This window comes from Geotrypetes seraphini, chromosome 6 (genome assembly GCF_902459505.1).
Source record: "Geotrypetes seraphini chromosome 6, aGeoSer1.1, whole genome shotgun sequence".
NCBI classification, from domain to species: Eukaryota; Metazoa; Chordata; class Amphibia; order Gymnophiona; family Dermophiidae; genus Geotrypetes; species Geotrypetes seraphini.
Window position 1 is genome coordinate 59,359,270 of NC_047089.1, and position 7,238 is coordinate 59,366,507.

Genomic DNA, 7,238 nt, shown 5'->3' on the forward strand with positions numbered 1-7,238 from the left:
ATGCCCTTGTGGATTATAAAGATATGTTTCATTTCAGGTAACAAAACTGGCTAGTGATCCTCAGCTTCACTTGCTTTTGTCTACTCTAATTCATAATAGTCAAGTTTCTTCGTGAGGGTGGCCAGACGTGAATTCCATTTAGAATAAGGGCTTCTTTCAGCTGACTATTATTGTAAGTAGCCTAGTGGTTAGAGTGACGAGCTAGAGTCCAAAATCCTGACAACCCTTGTGGCTTTGGACAAGTTGATTTAACTTCCATTTCCTCAGGTACCCACAAAAGGTATGCCTTCCCCCTTCAACAGAATTCACTGATTCTGCATCTATTGTATTATTTCTAAAGCTTAATTTAGACAAAAACCTAATATAGAAATATACAAAGTCCCTATTCCACCTCAGCATTAACCTAACCTTCCCCTCCGTTTAAGTCTTCCCTAGCCCTCTACCCCCTCTCCTACTGAAAGTCAAGCCCTCTAGGGCTACAGCGTGAAGTCCTTCCAACTACCTCCCCCACCTTGAGCAGTGAAAGATATATGACCCCAAACACACTCAAACCTGAGAAGTAATATATTTAGTTATACCAGTTCAGCAAAGTTGCTCAGCAAACAAAACCAAAACCCCATGATGCGGTAGATACACACACTCAGTACCTGACTGTCCAAAATGGCCACAAAGCCAGGCATTCAAATCTTCATCTTCATGTTGGCCCAGCTCTCGAGGTCTAGCCCATCCCAGAGTGACACTGGAGATACCGACCCTGATGCCATCTCTGGAATAATGGAGTTTGTCTGCAGATCTGCTGCTCTTGACGCTCATCCTCCATCTGCTCACTCCAATGTTTCACCTCACAACACATCTTGAGCTTCTTGTAGCTTAGTAACTTTATGCGTGGCTTTAGCGCAAAGGACAATCCAAAGGGATAGTGCCAACAGTATCTAATAATATGATCCATAACACATTTCATGACCGGTCTGAATTCCTGCCTCTTATGTAATAGCAGACATGGCAAAAATCTCCACCTTGGCACCGTCCTATTGAATGGGACCGGCTTTCCTCGCCGCTGCCAGGATGCTCTCTTTAATGGGGAAATATATCTTTTAGCCGCCCCGGGGTTGTAGGTCCCAGTGCTAAATGTACTCTCTCCAACTCCATGTGTGGCCACTCCACATCTGGATTTGCTAAACTCAAAAAGTACTCACAAATTGCCATCTTGCAATTGCGGGAAAACCCTCACCCTCAGGTTGTTGCGAAACACCTGTTATCCCAGGACAAGCAGGCAGCATATTCTTTACGCATGGGTGACGTCACCGACGGAGCCCTCGGTACGGACCTTTTTAACTAGAAGTTTCTAGTTGGCCGCACCGCGCGTGTGCCTTCCCGCCTGACGGAGGAGTGCGTGGTCCCCAGTTTCTTCGTTTCCGCGGAGCGAAGAAGACGTGTATTTTTCAACTCCGTTGAAATTCTCTTTTTGCCTTCCCGCTCGCGTTAGTTTTTCGTTTTATTCACCTTCGGGTGCTTTTTTCTTTCTGTTTAAAAAAAAAAAAAAAAAAACTTTTTCTTTTTTGCTTTATTTTTTCGTTCCTGCCCCGGCGGGGCCTGTTGTCACGATCCAGGCCTCGGGGTTCGATTTTGCGGAGGCCGTCTTCCCATTCATGCCCCCGCAGCCCAGTTTTAAGAAGTGCCAGCGGTGTGCACGCCCGATCTCCCTCACTGACCCACACAATTGGTGCTTACAGTGCTTGGGACCAGAGCATCGGGCGGACTGTGCCACTCTTAAGAAACGCACTTTGAAGAATCGTCAAATCCAACAAAATCTACTTTTCGGCACCGGCCCGACTATGGATTCGACCTCTTCACCTGCGGCACCGTCGAAATCGGCACCGACCACTTCGACGACGCCTGAAACGACATCGGCGCCCCCGGCGCCAGGTAAGCCGGCTAAGAAGCGCCCTCCCACCTCGGTGGCGACACCAGTCCTTTCGGCTCCACGCCGCCCCAAAAAACGCTCCGCTCCGATATCGGTGAGCGCCTCGTCATCGGCCTCCTCATCGCCGGAGCGTAGAGCGGCACCCATGGAACCAAAGAAGAAAAAAGTGGTTCCGGTGCCTCCCCTGGATGACCGCATTGCGGCCATCCTCCAGGATAAGTTGCAGGAACAACTCCAACAGCAACTTAAGCAGCTCTTACCCTCTATCTTGGCACCGCTGCTTTCGGTACCAGACCGGTCCGAGCCCCGCACCGTCCAACCGGTATCCACTCCATCGGTACCTATGGACTCCTCCATGCCTATTCTCTCGGCACCACATCTCCATACCCATGCCGAGACTATCGCCTTGACGACGACCGATCCTCCTCGGGACCGAGCAGGGCACCGGTCTTCCCGCGACCCTGACCGGCACCGTTCTTCCCGGGACCGAGACAGACACAGGTCTTCATCCCCCGGTAACGTCTCGGTACGCTCAGGCAAGTCTTTGTCTAAAACTCACCATACCGAGCCTTCCACTCCGGTCTCTTGACACGCACACACCGATGTCAGAGACCCGGACCTATGGGAAGAATCCCCTCCCGGTACCGAGGAGGATGCATCGTCGTCGGACGAAGAGCCTTCGGCCCCCGATACCACATCTAAACCTGAACAATCTTCCTTCTCTAAATTCCTCAGGGAGTTGTCGGGGGCCTTATCTTTGCCTCTAGAATCTGACTCTAAGAAGTCACAAGCTTTCCTGGAGGCATTGGATTTCGATCAACCTCCCAAAGAGTTCCTAAAGTTGCCCGTGCATGATATCCTGCGGGAAACTTTTTATAAAAATTGGGAGAACCCGCTGACTGTCCCTGGGGCCCCCCGTAAACTGGACAGCCTCTATAGGGTTATACCAATCCCAGGATTTGATAAACCCCAACTGCCTCATGAGTCTCTCCTGGTGGAGTCCACTTTAAAAAAGACTCAGGGCTCTAGTGTTTATGCCTCCACCCCTCCTGGCAGAGAGGGCAAAACAATGGACAAGTTTGGCAAGCGACTCTATCAGAATGCCATGCTTGCCAACAGAGCTAACAACTACTCATTCCATTTCTCATTCTACCTGAAACATCTGGTCATGCAACTCTCCGCCATGCAGAAGTACCTGCCAGAACACAAAGTTCCTCTATTTCAGCAGCAGATCTCCAGCCTGCTCCAACTAAGAAAATTCATGGTGCGCTCTATCTATGACTCTTTTGAGCTCACCTCCCGTGCATCTGCCATCGCTGTAGCTATGCGCCGCCTGGCCTGGCTCAGGGTCTCTGATTTAGATGTCAACCATCAAGACCGACTAGCCAACGCCCCATGTCTTGGGGATGAGTTATTCGGAGAGTCCCTGGATACCACCACGCAGAAACTCTCAGCCCATGAGACCAGATGGGACACTCTCATAAAGCCTAAGAAAAAGGCTCCACCTGCTCGCCCTTACAGACCACAGACCTCATATCAGCGCAGGTTTTCTGCTAGGCCGCTCAATCCACCTTCACAGCAACCTAGGCGAGCACGCCAGCACCAGCACAACCAGGCTCGTACCCAGTCAAATCAACCTGCCAAGCCTCTTCCTCCTGCCAAACCATCTCAGCCCTTTTGACTCCTCTCTCCAGGGCTTAGCCAGTCATCCACCCTCATTGCCTCTTCCACAGCCAATCGGAGGCAGGCTCCACATTTTCCTCAGCCGTTGGGAGGTCATCACATCGGACCAGTGGGTTCTCAACATCATCCGCCACGGCTACTCTCTCAACTTCCAGACTCTCCCACCAGACAATCCTCCCGTAGAGTCTGCTTCTCATTCAACTCAAACCCCCCTCCTCCTGAGGGAGGTCCAATCCCTCCTTCTTCTCAATGCCATCGAAGAAGTGCCTCCGGAACAAAGAGGCCGGGGATTCTACTCCCGTTACTTCCTAGTTCCAAAGAAGACAGGAGACCTCCGTCCCATTCTCGATCTCAGGGACCTCAACAAGTGTCTCGTCAGGGAGAAATTCAGAATGCTCTCCCTGGCCACACTTTACCCTCTTCTCTCTCAACACGACTGGCTATGTTCCCTGGACCTCAAAGAGGCCTACACTCACATTCCAATCCATCCAACTTCACGTCGCTACCTGCGATTCCAGGTGCACCATCGCCATTATCAGTACAAAGTGCTGCCTTTTGGCCTCGCTTCCTCACCCAGGGTGTTCACCAAATGCCTCATTGTGGTGGCGGCCTTCCTCAGGTCTCACAACCTCCAGGTGTTCCCCTACTTGGACGATTGGTTAGTGAAAGCACCTACGTCTCCACTTGTGCTACAAGCCACTCATCATACCATCTCTCTCCTCCATCTTCTGGGGTTCGAGATCAACTACCCCAAGTCGCATCTGCTTCCCACACAGCGCCTTCAGTTCATTGGAGCAGTTCTCGACACCACACTGATGAGGGCGTTCCTCCCCTCCGATCGTCAACGGACTCTGCTCCACCTTTGTCGTCAGGTGCTCCTTCATCACTCCATTTCTGCCAGACAGATGATGGTCCTCCTGGGCCACATGGCCTCGACGGTGCATGTGCTTCCCCTGGCACGACTCCACCTCAGGACACCCCAATGGACTCTAGCCAACCAGTGGTCACAGACCTCGAATCTTCTTTCTCATCCCATCTCTGTAACATCGTCTCTTCAGCGATCTCTACAATGGTGGTTGAACTCCTCAAATCTTTCCAGGGGTCTTCTCTTTCATCTGCCCCCCCATTCCATGATCATCACCACGGATGCCTCCCCTTATGCATGGGGAGCCCACCTAGGAGATCTACGCACCCAAGGTCTTTGGACCCCACAGGAGCGTCGACATCACATCAATTTCCTCGAACTGAGAGCTATGTTCTACGCTCTCAAGGCCTTCCAGCACCTTCTCTGCCCTCAGGTTCTTCTCCTATGCACAGACAACCAAGTCGCCATGTACTACATAAACAAACAGGGCGGCACCGGGTCTCGCCTCCTTTGTCAGGAGGCTCTCCGCATTTGGACCTGGGCCACGGCCCGCAGTCTCTTCCTCAAGGCTGTCTATATCCAGGGCGAACAGAACTCCCTGGCCGACAATCTCAGCCGCATCCTTCAACCTCACGAGTGGACTTTGGACCCTCCCACGCTCCACTCCATCTTTGCTCGCTGGGGCACTCCGCAGGTGGACCTCTTTGCAGCTCCTCACAACTATCAGCTGCCCCAGTTCTGCTCCAGACTCTTCTCTCCTCACCGTCTGGCCCCGGATGCATTCCTGCTCAACTGGACGGATCGGTTCCTCTATGCCTTTCCTCCACTACCTCTGATGTTGCGGACTTTATCCAAACTCCGCAGGGACAGGGCCACCATGATTCTCATCGCTCCTCGGTGGCCTCGCCAACACTGGTTTCCTCTCCTGCTTCAGCTCAGAGTCAGGGATCCCATTCCTCTTCCTGTGTTTCCTACTCTACTTACGCAACAGCGTCAGTCTCTACTGCATCCCAATCTGTCTTCGCTCCACCTGACAGCTTGGTTTCTCTCGGGCTGACCTCTCCAGGAAATCTGTCTCAGCCTGTCCGTCTCATTTTGGACGCCTCCAGGAAACCGGCCACACTCCAATGTTACCATCAGAAGTGGACCAGGTTCTCCTCTTGGTGCCTCCGTCATCATCACAACCCCACCTCTTTAGCGGTGGAAACTGTTCTGGACTACTTGCTCTCCCTGTCCAACGCAGGCCTCAAGTCTACCTCCATCAGAGTCCATCTCAGTGCCATCACGGCATTTCATGAGCCTATCCTAGGGAAACCTCTCACGGCTCATCCTCTGGTTTCCCGCTTTATGAGGGGCCTCTTCAATGTCAAACCGCCTCTGAAGCCTCCTCCGGTCGTCTGGGACCTAAATGTGGTTTTATCAGCCCTCATGAAACCTCCTTTTGAGCCTCTTGCCTCAACTTCGCTCAAACTTCTGACATGGAAGGTGCTTTTCCTCATTGCCATCACCTCTGCCAGGAGGGTTAGTGAGCTGCATGCACTGGTCGCAGACCCACCGTTCACTGTTTTTCACCATGACAAGGTGGTTCTGCGTACCCATCCTAAGTTCCTTCCCAAGGTAGTCTCGGCTTTTCACCTCAACCAGTCTATTGTGTTGCCTGTTTTTTTCCCGAAACCTCATTCACATCCTGGGGAACAGGCATTGCACACTCTTGATTGCAAGCGTGCCCTGGCTTACTATCTTGATCGTACAAGGGCTCACCGCTTGTCCCCTCAGCTCTTCCTGTCCTTCGACCCTAATCGTCTGGGTCGACCGGTCTCTAAACGGACGCTATCCAACTGGCTTGCAGCTTGCATCGCGTTCTGTTATGCTCGGGCCGGTCTGTCACTGGACGGCGCTGTCACTGCCCACAGGGTGAGAGCTATGGCCGCTTCTGTTGCTTTCCTCCATTCCACACCCATTGAGGAAATCTGCAAGGCGGCCACCTGGTCCTCAGTTCACACATTCACTACTCACTACTGTCTGGATGCTTTCTCCAGACGGGATGGGCACTTCGGCCAATCTGTACTTCAGAATTTATTTTCCTAATGGCCAACCATCCCTCCTCCCTCTTTGTTAGCTTGGAGGTCACCCATGCGTAAAGAATATGCTGCCTGCTTGTCCTGGGATAAAGCACAGTTACTTACCGTAACAGGTGTTATCCAAGGACAGCAGGCAGATATTCTTACGTCCCACCCACCTCCCCGGGTTGGCTTCTTAGCTGGCTTATCCTAACTGGGGACCACGCACTCCTCCGTCGGGCGGGAAGGCACTCGCGCACGCGTGGTGCGGCCAACTAGAAACTTCTAGTTAAAAAGGTCCGTACCGAGGGCTCCGTCGGTGACGTCACCCATGCGTAAAGAATATCTGCCTGCTGTCCTTGGATAACACCTGTTACGGTAAGTAACTGTGCTTTTTTCACCATCCTCTAGCTTTGCTAGGAGATCATCCTGCTTGGATTTCAATTGTTCGCACCTTTTCTGCAGCTCGATTAAGTCCCCATCATGGTCGATCACTTTTTCTTCAAAGTCGTTCATCCGTTGGCCCATATCCTCTACTGTTTTGTGTAACCCATCACAGTCGGCATACAAATCCTAATGCATCATTTGCAAAGCAGTTTTCAGTTCGTTAATCCATTCATGGAGCGCTGCACACAAAGCCTGTGAAGACCCCTCATCGGCAGGGTCAGCAGTTTCCATTGCGCTCCCATCGGCCGTTCCTCCTCGT